The sequence below is a fragment of the Typopeltis vanoorti genome, chromosome 3 (genome assembly GCF_054136105.1).
Source record: "Typopeltis vanoorti isolate ZY-2024b chromosome 3, IOZ_Tvanoo_1.0, whole genome shotgun sequence".
NCBI lineage: Eukaryota > Metazoa > Arthropoda > Arachnida > Uropygi > Thelyphonidae > Typopeltis > Typopeltis vanoorti.
In genome coordinates this window covers 9,162,220-9,174,925 of record NC_143551.1, presented here as the reverse complement: position 1 = coordinate 9,174,925, position 12,706 = coordinate 9,162,220, and the positions used below count along the sequence as shown (strand labels likewise).

Genomic DNA, 12,706 nt, shown 5'->3' with positions numbered 1-12,706 from the left:
GTATTTGGCTTACGTACAGATTTTCTTCATTCAGATAAAGGGATAAAGAGTCCATCTCCTAGTCCTTTTTAGGACTTTAGGAAGTGTTTATTTTATTTTAAGACCCTTTCAAACCTTCTTTTAGAAATGAACGCAATACTGTATCGTGTAATTGAAGATTTAAAACAACTGAACTTCAAACTTTACACGAAACACTAATCAAAAGTATCAGTATAATCATTTTAACATAACACTAATTCTTTCTGTTACCAGAAACGTTCACTGTGCTGCCATCTTGTGAGTCTTCTTAGAAATAGAATTTTTTCTTTTACAGCCAATAATTTTTCAAGTAAATTCCACTCCGTTGTAAACCTATCATATCGCATTTAATCTTATGAGATACCCCACGATTACATATTTGAAATACCCTGCTCTAGAGGCCAAATATGGACCTTTGGCAACTCACTGTAGGCGTTTAATAAGCTAGGTGGTTGTGTCACAAGGGTAAGAAAAAACAAAAAAATCCCTAACCATCTAAAGACACGTGAACACACCTTACAGAAATTTGAATCCGAGTGAGAAGAGAATAAATGCTGTCCTTTAGACCTCGCAAAAACGAACAAAGCCTCCAGTGAGGATTGAACTCACGACCCCTGGTTTACAAGACCAGTGCTCTAACCACTGAGCTATGAAGGCGAACACAAGTTCTGATTATTTTATTAAACACAAATAAGTGAGATACAATTCGCATATTTATGCTTTTTCCTTTATGGTTACATAAAGTAACCATAAAGTGACAAACATATAAAAGTTTTCCGTGTTCAAGCCGTTTGATATTTTTGACGTAAACACGTTCAATTTTTTATTTTGCACGCAAGCGCATTTTGTTCGTCCGACCACGATATTGTCCGAATAATTATAAATAATAATTAATAAATAAAATAATTACACAAGATATAAACAACAAACCTACAAAACATAACCACAGAAATCAGTATAATAAGTTTCAAATAATATTTGCTTTGTTTTTTCCCTCTAGTTAGCAATATAAGTTAGTACTAACTAGGCTAACTAAAATTTACGATTTTATTTCTTTCTTGCCATTATTATTTTTACTCGTAATATTAATTATATAAATTTGGGTTTATTTTTGTACAAATCAATTAGAAAAGTTGTTTTATATATTTTATATATATTTTGAAATGAAATATAACAAATATATTTGCTATTTATATCAAATAGCAAATTTTATCAAATTTGCTATTTGATATAAATAGCAAATTTTATCAAATTATGTGTGTATAATAGGTTATGTAAACATAACCTATTATACACACATATATACATGCTCTATTTTCTCACTGACATAGAAAATTGACATCTATTTCTATCTGACATGGTAAATTTTCAAATGATTAAATAATTGAAATAGAAAATTGATTAAAAAATTGATAGTGTAAGACGGGCATAAGATGAATTAAAATGCAATATTTAAATTTTAAATGATTATCTAATCGCAAAATCACGAAAATAATTAATTTATAAATATATATTATTAATTTCTTCTATAAAGAGCCACCGACCCCTAGACCGCCTGAACGCCCCCAAATTCATCTGATCCCACTATAACCCTCCTAGAAGGCTTTAGCGCCCACTCGGGAGAGATACCACCCACTTTGGGTTCATGTGATTCACCCTCAACGATAAGTTGCAAGCCTATACATAGTACATTAGTACAGGGAGTGGGATATGGATTTTTTTTTTTAAATTACATTTTTGATTAATTTTTATAATCATTTTGCATTTTTATTTATTTTTACATACTCCACAAACCTTGATCTAGAGACCAAAGATGGAACTTTTTCGAGCCTCCAATTGAGAAAGGGCTGGTATTTTTATCTGCTCTGTTGCTGATGTATCGAAATTTTATTTTGGTTGTTGTTTAGCCCCTAGCTTTATCTGTTTACTGTTCTACTATTAGCTGCCTGCCTTTTTTTAAATATAGCTTTATTTATCTGTGGTTGTTTTTCGACAATTCTCTTGCTTTTTGCATTATTCTGCCAACTGTCCTTTCTACATTTTTACGTTGCTGACAATCTTTCCATGATTGGTTTTCGAATTGCAGAATGCATCTCTAAACAGTCTCGTGCTATGTGACCTGGACTTCTGCATCACTATAAGTTTACATTAGACCGAAAAGTTCAGGTGGTAAGAAGTGCCCCTGACATTCGGCAGGTCATTCTTATTCAGTATGTCAGTCGATTAAGATTCTAGACATTGCGTAGTCGATTCTCTTTCTGTTCAAACAGAGAATTTGCATTTCTAATACTTCGATCGAAGTATAAGTCAATAACCACATTTTGCGAAAATAATTTTTTAATTTTTTCCCAGTAACTGGGAAAAGGCAAACGAAACCTATTTCTAAATGGGTGTACAAATTTCATTTCTAAAATGTTTGATTTATTTTATCCTTTGAAAGAAATTTGCATTTCTTAGGATATATAAAATAAGTTGACATGCTTTTATATAACAGGCGATTCGAGTAAATAAGGAATTTTATTTCTTTTTTAACAATTCATTCTGATATTTCCTAGAGTGTACAAAGTCTAATTGAAAGGTGAGTTCTTTTTATTTTAACAAAAAAGTGAAAGTTGGAAATAAATCCCTTCCTTGCTTATCTCTATAAAATTCTTTTCAACACCAAATGAGCTGTTTTTATTTTGGCTTTATTTTTGGACGAATTTAAAAGCATGCAATTCATTGTTTTGTTCTGGCGAGTAACTTAGACTTAGACTTATAAATTTTCTGAAACAGTTATTACAGAAAATTTATAGTGCTGTTGCTCTATGTTCGTTGATTATTTAGCTATTTTAATTTATTCCGCTCAGCCGGTATAACTCTCCTCCTCCTCCTTCATTTATATAAAGACCTACAACAGTCTTTCGAAGCCATTTTAGTGCTCGCAGTCATTTCAGACGATCACCATGAAGTTCACTGTTCCTCTGCTAACCTTTGCCGTGTTGGGCGGCATTTGGGCTGATGACAACGCTTTCAACAAAACAATGGAAAGAGACTGCCGTAAGATGGAAACTTTTTTTCTGCTAATAATTCGTATATTTTACTTGTATAATTTACTGTGTGGAAGTATTTGTATATTTTATCAAAAACAACACAATTAACTCATATTTACGAATTAAAGAATGTTTTCTGGAAGATTCGCAATCTCAATAAATAGTAAGTTGCAAGTGATACATAAAATGGCATTTTGATAAGTTATATATTTTATGTTCGACTTTTATACAAATATCAGTAATAAAAAGTTAAAAACAATATTACATTAGCGTTTACGGAATTAACAATTATAGTTTTCGTCTTTACATATTCAGAAAAGTTAAAAAATGCTGAGTACTAATGCACTAACGTGATTTTAATCGTCTGACTTCAGATATGCACTTTCCATCTTGCTACCTATGAATGTTCGTTAAACAAATTTATTGCGAAAATTTAAACACAAAACTTTATGTTTTAAATATATTGTAATATGGGCTTGTGTCATGGGGGAAGGGTTGAATGCCTGAGAATTGCTGCTGTTTTATCAACTTTCAGTGTGACGACGTTACATAAGATCTATTAATCTTTCTTTTCGGCTGCTTTGACAGAATTCTTTTAGTGACAAACGCACTGTGAAAATTTGCCCACATGAATCGAAACATAATTTTGTTAAACAGTTATCATCAGGAATGGAGAAATAGCGTAGATTAATTGCGATGTTTTTCAATCGACTGCCATTTTTGTTCATCCATTAATGAAAGAACACCACGACATGGGTCATTATTCCTCTTTATAAGGCTTTGACAAGGCCTCATCTAGATTACTGTGCACAGATCTGGTCGCCTGGGTTTCTTGGAGGTGTGGACGAGGTTGAGCGGATTCAGAGACGACTGTCCAAGATGTTGGCGGGACTGTGTAATGCTCCATACGAGGAGAGACTGAAGCTTTGTGGATTACAGAAGCTGGTTTAATCGGAGGATAAGGTAGGGGGGGGGATTTGATAGAGACATGAAAGTTGCATGGAGGTGTTTATAGGATTCATGTGGAAGAAATATTTCAGTATATCAGGAAAACAAGAAGTCATCCATGGAAATTGAGTGAGAGTGTGGTTACCAAGGAAACAAGGACTAGATTTTTTACTTGGAGATTGGTGAATGAGTGGAACAGACTGCCAGAGTAAGCGCTGTGTGTGCTTTGTCAGTGAATGATGTGAAGGCAAAATTATGATCGACATTGTGCGGGTATTCATAATTGTTGATTCATCTTCCCTCACGCGATGAGTCCAAAGACTTTACTGAGGGGTACTGCTGCTTCTACTACTACTACTACTAATAATAATTAAATTATGATTTAATTATATGATCTAAAAACACAAACAGTATCTTTGATAGTTTTGAAATTAATTTGCACTATAATGAAGAGCTCTGAGTTGTTTTCTCAGACAATGTTTGGAGTTTAAGTGTAAATTTAAAATGAAAAAATGAATCACATATTAGATTAATTAATGAAGTATGCCTAATTATATATTCGAAATACTCAATTCAATGTCGGATGTTATTACTAGTTACATAAAGCGAGAAACTCAAATCCATGAAAGGTTGGATACTTACAGATTATTATCGTGAGTGGGTGGGCTAATGTTTTTTTTTTCATTCGGTTTTTAATTATTACTCTTTATGTTTTTTATTTATTTTATCATATAATCCGGAAATTGTGCTCGAAAGACGAAATGTGTAACTGTTTCAAGCCGCTTCATGCCTCTAGTATGTCGGGGGGGAGGGAGAATATCACATCGGATGAGGAAATTCATCTCCCACGAAACACAATCATATTCGTCTATGTTTATAAGGGAATTCGGAATTCGAACCCACGACCTGAATGGCAGAAGTGACATCCACTCGGTCAAGCAGGCTGATAATCAGAAGCATGTTTATGATAGCTGATTTATTTATCTTTTGTTTATTCTTAAAATAATCTGATTATTCTAAACTATTCGATTTTATTCTTGGATTAACCTTAAGCCGTAATCTTTGCAGTGCTCTTTTTGTCCTCTCCGTTCATTCCTTTCAACCTTCTTCTGCATGTATTTCCTAAATGGAGTTCTTATTTTCTAGATATTTTCGGTACTAAGAGGTTTAAAAAGCATGTTTAAGATTGTTGTAACAAAGAATGGACTTTTAATTTATATTTATTGATTGATTCACATTTACATTTTAATTTTATTTTCAGAATCCGACATATATATATATATATATATATATCGGGGGGTTGGGCGCCGTAGATGTCAGGGGGAAGCAGAGCCCCCACCCCAGTATATATAATGTTACTGTGAAAGCCCAAAAAGTGGTAAATTCTAGGTTCTAGCGGTAAATCCTAGTGGTCCGAAAAATGCTTGTAAAGACTTCCATTTCAGTATTTACCATACGAGCATTTACCAACATCAATTAGTAAAAGCCCGTTTTGTTCATATTATAATAATTTACCATTGTCAATTTAAATTTGAAACATAATGTCCAGAATAACATTAAGCATAACTGCTTTATTATTTTATTTTATTATTATTAATTAATGTGTTATAAGAAAATGTTCATGAAATAAAAGTAACTTATTAATCACAATTTCCTTCAACATTATCAAATCATAATTAAACTTAATGAAATAAAGAGCCAAAAGGCTTCACTTCGCCGATGTTAAAATTATTTAAATTAAGGGGATGTTAAATCCCACATTATTTCAAAGCCGAATAAGAAAACTCTAAGATAGAAATCAAAGAGGTTCATGCCGAACATAGCAAACTATAAAAGTTCGGCGAGTTCAAGCGTGAGCAAACACCTTTACAACGAGTTTCCCGGTATTGTACCACCCAGGTGTTTGCTCACGCTTGAACTCGCCGAACTTTTATAGTTTGCTATGTTCGGCATGAACCTCTTTGATTTCTATCTTAGAGTTTTCTTATTCGGCTTTGAAATAATGTGGGATTAAATATCCCCTTAATTTAAATAATAATTATACTTATTTGTTACAGCAAGGTTGACTGTTGTGACATTTGAAGTTACAAAGTAAATTGGCTGATCTGCCCAAACACATATTCGTGGGACATTTCTTTGAGCAGTTGCATTTTTGGGATCCTTCTCCCCCAACTAAAGAAAGCTTTTTTACTACTTCACGTACACTTATTTCTTCCTTTCTGACTTATTCGATGCTTAAAAAAATTTCTTTGCACAAGGTAAATTGGTTTGGTTAGGTTCCTAAACTTACCTAACGTAACTTAACCTTCCGATTTACTGTGTCTTAATTCTTATGAAGGAAATAATAATAATAATTTAAATAAAAAACGTAAATAAATAAAAAAAACTTAAGATATATTAGCACCAAGACAAATTGATTCTAGATCGTAACCGCTCACATCCGTTTACTCGCATTGTATACTCGAGTATTTACCAATTGGTGTTGGTAAATGCTGCCATATCCAGACATATCTATTCTCATAATTTGCAATGAAAACAGAAAAAAAAATATTTTGTTATACTTTAGTATTCAGAGTCAAAAATAATTTACATCAATTCATAACCCCGACAGTTTTTGTCCAATGCTTTTAACTTCCATTTTGATTCGCACAGTTCTTCGAGTACTGGAAGATCTGCGCCAACGAAATCGAAGGACGGGAGATCGGCGACGTTCATGACCTAGTGAGCTACTTTTGCGAAGGAATTAAATCAGGAAGCGGAATGTCAAAGGTGAGTCGAATAATTTTACATATTTTATTTAAAAATAAATAAATAAAAAACATCCTTGAGGGACTTTTTCCATCCCCAATGAGGAGATCTTTTAGTTCTATTTTGTTTGAAAGCGAAAAGCAGCCTGTCTGTCACCTTCAATATCATGGAGAGTTGAATCATTTCTGTTGACCATTTATTTATAGTGAAAAGATACGGCAGACAAGTGCTGCCACCTAGTGTTGTTTGTGACCCAGATTAGCATCAGTGTGTGAAATAGCAAGTTCTACAGTGTACGTTTTGACTGCCAATAGTACATATTTTACAGTGAATGCCATCAGTATTATTCAAAAAATTAAAAATAAATTATTAAAATAAATATTATTTTTGTAACAGTCAAAAGCAGGCTCATTAGAAAAAAATAATGGATAATTTATGGAATGCTTGTGACCTTCGGCATGAGTTGCCCCGATCTTGCACCGCCTTAAAAATAATAAATAAATAAATAAAAATCCAAATTGCAATCTTTGTTAACGATTTGATCACGGATTATGCTCATATGGCAGCAACATGTGGAACTCCTGGATTCTCCTTTGAGGCTGAAAAAAATGAAATAAAAAAACAAGCAAACAGAATTCTGATGGGTCTCATATTCATGTCAAAAATGCATACGTTGCTTTACGTAGAGGAGCTACTAAATTATTATTATTATTATTATTATTATTATTCGTTACACCTCCAAGGAGTCCGAAGACTCATCGCGGGAGGACCTACTATACAACTGTCTCAACCACTACACCGAAACTCTGCTATCAATCACCTCCATGCCCACCACCACAACTAACATTTTTTGTCTGTAAATTGCGTGTATTCTGAAGGGCCGATTTCTCTGTTTGCAGGATGAAAAACCCGAGTCTCCGGGAGAAAAAGCCTGCTATTTCCCTATGAGATCGGCTAACTCACCTTCGATTGAAAAAGTCCCCATAAAGATTCCTCTCATCATAACGAGAATCGAACTTAGGCCTTTTCTAATCGAAGGGCGCAATATACCGTCGTTCTTCCAATTGGGTTACGAAGGCGCTTGTAATTGTAACTTTCATTGAGAGAAAAAGGCAGAAGGTCATTTGCAAAAACACGTAATTTTCCTCTTTGGCTCTAACTTATGAATATTTTATCTTTTCTAATGAATGCCCTCTTTGATTATAGTAAGTCGTCTGCTCTTAAGTAAGAGCTAAAGTTCGGGAGATAAATATAAAGTGTATGGCTATGAGAATCGAAAAGGTGAATTTTTTTTTTAAAGAATAACTTTTGTAATAAGGAATAAACAGCTTCTAATCTTATGAATTATTTTACGTATTAGTCTTACACACACACAGTAGGTCACAAAAAAGGAAATTCATTATTAACGTATTTCTTGAAGTGTCGAAGGTTAAATCCATTTGAGAAAACGCAAAAAAAGCAGACCGTAAGATGGTGGGTTGCAAGGGCGCCTCTATGCTAAATCCAATCTAATACCCAGCAAATGTCACGAGGACCACATGAGTTTCTTCAACGTTTTCCATAGCAGGAAAACAGGGATGAGTTTCAATAAGGGAATATGGTGAGTAGACATATAAATACAAAATTAATAACGAAAAACTCACGTAAAAAGATTATTTCATAGTATAATTTTCGCCTGCGTGTCACAGGCATATTTTAATGAGCTTCCCTTTGAGTTTCACAAAAATAATATTTATTTTAATAATTTATTGTTTAATTTGAGCTTAAAATGTACTGAAGATGCCTGTGACACGCTGGCGAAAATTATACTATTGAATAATCTTTTTAAGTGAGTTTTTCCGTTATTAATTTTGTATTTATAAGAGGGATGATGTTGGTTAGGAGATCTGTAGAATGTGAATGGCTGAATCACATTGAATATCAACTAATGAATTAGTGGGGCTCGAAGAATTTGGCTGTTAATGACCTTTTCCATTATTAAAAAAAAAAATAGGCTAGAACTATTGGGTGACAGTTTAAGTTTTTGGATAAAGGCTTACTTGCATGCTGCTGTGACAGCTGTGCAGATGATTCAGGATAGGCATTAATTGTAGAGTACAATTGGAGGGATACCATCTGGACCAGAAAACAGTAAAATCGAGATTATTGAGGATTTTTTGATGTCGTCTGGCTAAACATCGAAGGGGAAATTTGTGGTGAGTTGTTCGTAGTATAGTTGGTAGTCGTTTTCCTTGATCATCCATACAAGAATTGGAGGAAAAAACTGACACCAAGCGAGAGTGTTATCTTTAAGCGACGTTCTAATGTACCTTCTCCGTGTGTGTATGTGTGTGGGCCGGGAGAGGGAGAGAGACAGAAGAATAATAAAAGGTCTAGACGTTCTGTCGGTAGCCTTAGCGAAGGACCACGGCTCGACTGGCGTTTTAATCTGCATTTGGTGTAATTTTATTTTAATTTACTGACGATTGTTCTCATAGATGGTTGCAGGCCATAGTGTAAGGTAAGAGCGAAACTAGGGTTTATGAATTGAGTCATAGCATGTAGGCTGAATTTTTATTCCGAATGGATTAGCACAATCATCGGAGAACCAAAACTTGGATAAACATGTTGTGGGTTTGAGTGAGGTAGGCCATAAATGTTCTCATTTAATCAAGAATTATTTCAGGTTTTCGAGAGAAGCAGTGGTTTTAACTGGAATAGGCAATTGTACAATGAAGTAGACACGTAGCAATATCAGCGGTCATTCCATATGAGTAAGAAGTTGAAATTAGCTGAGTGAGGATCGATTGTCGAAAAGGAAATCTAAACAGAAATGTAGCGGATATTTACAACGCGCTTCGATGGAGCTAATTCAGAAAATAATGATACGATGATGGCCATTATCTGAGTCATAATATTCAGAAATAGGATGACAATGCGTACCTTTACATGTAACCATAGTTACAGTCGTCCTGGCATCTTACAAGCGATCTGTCAAAATGACATCGAAATATGAGAGCCATCTTGTGAGTATATGAAGAAACAAACGATGCAAAAGTTCTTTCGTCTACTTCTGCATAGTAATTTCTTTTTTTGAAACACTCATTGATATAGTGTTAATTTTTGTGATGTTTAATTATTTTTTATTTTAAACTTTAAAGAAATAATACTCTGAAGATATTCTTTTTCTATTTCTTTTTAGTCCCTGTTAAAATCGAAGAATTGTACCATTGCTAAAAGTGGGCTCCAAGATGAATATATGGAAAAACTTCGCAACTCTTACCACGTAGGTTAAATTCCAGAGGTTATTATTATTATTATTATTATTATTATTATTATTATTATTATTATTATTATTATTATTATTATTATTATTATTATTATTTATTATTATTTATTAGTATTATTATTATTAGTTGCATGGTCGTATCGCTGGTCCCGTTTTTATAGTTTTTAATGTGGTGCTAACTCCTGTTTCTTAATTTAAAAGTGTGATAAAGTAACTATGCTTGTCACGCTGAAGACAGTGACATATAATTCATCGAAATTGGCCAAGTGGAATCCAAAATCTGAGTGTGCTAAAAATTAAAGTGTACACCGAGGTTGCTAACGAGTACAGAACAAAGGACGTCGCCATCTTTGCAGCTGTCCAAAGGAAGAAAGGTGAGTCATGAAGTGCAACAAGTGCCTGAAGGAATTACCGTCCGACGGAAGTCATATAACCTAAAGGAAATGCCATAGGAATCTTCACTTTACATGTTCCGGACTTTCAGAAACAACTTGGCAACGCAAATCCAATGCCAAACGAGAAGAATGGAAGTGCCTAAACTGTAGAGAGAACAAAGAAACGCCGCCATCCACGGCACAACTGATTACACCGGAGGCAGAATCGGACGATGAACTGAACAGACAACAAAACACCGGTGAGTCTTATAATTTGAGTTCCGTAAATTTATTTCTAGAAAAAAGTTTACAAAATATAAAAGAGAGCTTGGTAGATCTTGTCCAAGAACTATTTGATAAACAGAATAAAGAAATAACAAAAAAAATTAGCGAATATGAAGAGTTTGTTAAATTTAATAATTCAAAAGTCGAAGTCTTATACGGTAAAAGATATTAAAACCAGCATTAACGCATTAACTGACAGGCAGCACAAATTGATAAAAGACACATCGGAACTTCGTCAAGAATTTAATTCCCTGAAACTACAATACAAGGTTTTAACCAACAACAACATAAAGAAGACATAGTCATAAATGGTCTTCCATAAACCGAATCCACAGAAAATCTCAGAGACGTAGTTTTAAAGTTAGGCCATGCAACTGACATCCCCCTAGAGCATAATTATATTCATACCATAAATCGGTTTCCCAGGAAGAACAGAAAACAAGGCTCGCCACGACCTACACCAGTCATAGTTCGTCTGACAAGCAAGGCTACAAGAGACAATCTCATAAAATCCAGCAGACTGAAAAAACCAGTAGTCAAGGATTTAAATGCATCGCAAGACAATACGCCAATCTTTCCATTTGAGTATTTAACACCTTTCAATCAGAATCTTTTGTACCAAGCAAGAAAAGAAAAAAACAGAAAAAAAGTATGAATTTTTATGGATCAAAGACGGCAAAATATTCCTGAGAAAGTCACAGACTTCAAAGTCTATACAAATAAAAAGCTCGGAAGATATAGACAGGTTGTCAGAGTGAAACAAAAGAATCCAACTTAGTTCAATAAGAAGATCTCAACACAACAAAAACGAATGTGAACCATCAGACAGATGTAATTACACCAGAATACATCAGTAATTGTACTTTCGAATCTCTTGATGCATGGAAACAACACACAGTACAAGCGAAAGGTCTCTCAATCTTGCATATTAACATCAGAAGCATCTGAAAACATTAGTTATTGTTACAGGCTTATCTGAGGAATTACACTGATATTATCGATATATTGATTCTTACAGAAGTATCCATAACTAATGACGAAGCGACTGCTTTCCAAATTCCAGGCTTCCAACAACATAGATCATGCCGCTAAACAAAAAGAAGGGGTGGAATATTAATATTTATCAAACAAAAATTAATAGCAAAAGAAACGGCCTATAAGTTTGAGCATGCTGAAACCCTTTGCCTCGAAATCACTAATACCACTAATACACAGCATCCCATAATACTAAATGCTATTTACAGGCCACCAAACCAAAACATGATAAAATTCTTGAACGAACTCAATTGCTGGCTTTCAAGCCAAGAAATATGCTCAACCTAACACCTAATGATAATTGGCGACATAAACATAAATATTGCAAACGAAAACCAGTACAACACTGTACAATACCTAGACACACTATCAATGTATAATCTAATACCAACAATAACATCAGGTACTAGAGAAGAAATATTCGGAAACACTATCACTGCCTCCTGTCTAGATCATATAAACATCAGTGATAAAGTGCAAAGTAGCAGACCATTACTTCACTGCTCTAAACCTGCATACTAAGACAATTTCCATGAAATGCCCCACAGAAAAAAAGCAACACAAAAGAATAATAGACGAAGAAGTAGTCAAACAGGAAATAAGAAAAACAAACTGGTATCACATGGCATCATATTCAGCAGATATCTTATACAACAACATTAAACTCACACTGGAGGAAATATATAAGAAAGCTACAAAGAAAGTCAGAATTCGTTAAAAAAACAACACAAAATCCTTGGAAAACAGAAAACTTAATCCTAGAAATACACAGAAAGGACGATTTATGGAAAGAATTAAAGCGATATCCAAATAACACAACTTTAAAAACTGAATATAAGATAACAAGGAATCGCCTTACAACAGAAATCAGAAATGCAAAAAGAAGCTACTACAGAGACAAACTAACCTCTGCACAAAACAACATGAAACAAACATGGCATCTGATCAATGAGATGCTAGATTTTGTTCCCAACAACACCGCCTCCGAAACCATAAAA

The 12,706-nt window shown here is 33.9% G+C and overlaps 1 non-coding gene across 1 annotated transcript; it reads right to left on the bottom strand.

Annotated features, from left to right (window-relative positions):
* Window positions 1–602: 602 nt before the first annotated feature.
* On the bottom strand, window positions 603–675 carry TRNAT-UGU (transfer RNA threonine (anticodon UGU)). Its single transcript has one exon. It is a non-coding gene; the product is annotated as a tRNA-Thr (tRNA).
* Between the last annotated feature and the right edge of the window lie 12,031 nt (window positions 676–12,706).